Here is a 738-nt window from a genome sequence, read left to right as displayed (position 1 = left end):
TCAAGTGTATATGAAACATACTACATATTTACCTGTTGTATTATTTTGTACAGTTGTAAATTACAATAAATAAATAATAAAAAAAACAAAAAAACATTTACTCCTTACGTTTTAGAAAAGTAAATATACTATGGGATCCTTAATATTTACATTAAAATGAGTCTGAACAGAACAGGGAAAGAAGTACGAATTTCTCGAAAATGGTTCCGTGAATTTTCCTTATTGAAAATAACATTTACTACAACTTATATTCTCTTCACATTTGCGATTAAATGAACGGTTTTACAGATAATGAGTGAAATCCCTATTAAGTTCAACGTAAAGTTTCTTTCAAGGGGCGCTGCCTAATCGTGATTTTTGCTTAGAAGGAGAGTAGGACTATGGCCCTCCTGGCGAACGTTACAGTTCTCACTTAGTCATTTTTTCTAATGGCACATCAAGGAAGGCCAAGAATGAGAATTTTTACTCCGACATTTCCAGTGAGCTTTATAATACTGAATAAAAAGAAGAGGCAGTTGGAACCCAGAGGTTGTTTCAGTTTTAAATGATTTAACTTATCCCAAAACAAAAAAAAAATCACCATGAAGGATGTCCTTTAAGTTTAGATTAGGAGATATTCAGGTCCGAAGGTTTTTATTGTTATGAATTATTTATGGCACGGTATCATTATTGTTTCGCAAACTTCAATTATCCTCGGTAAAGAATTGCAATTAAAAAGCAGATAATTAAAGATGAATA

The sequence above is a fragment of the Halyomorpha halys genome, unplaced genomic scaffold (genome assembly GCF_000696795.3).
Source record: "Halyomorpha halys isolate HHAL.00 unplaced genomic scaffold, Hhal_1.1 Scaffold370.1, whole genome shotgun sequence".
Lineage (NCBI taxonomy): Eukaryota > Metazoa > Arthropoda > Insecta > Hemiptera > Pentatomidae > Halyomorpha > Halyomorpha halys.
Note: the sequence above shows the minus strand (reverse complement) of the source record.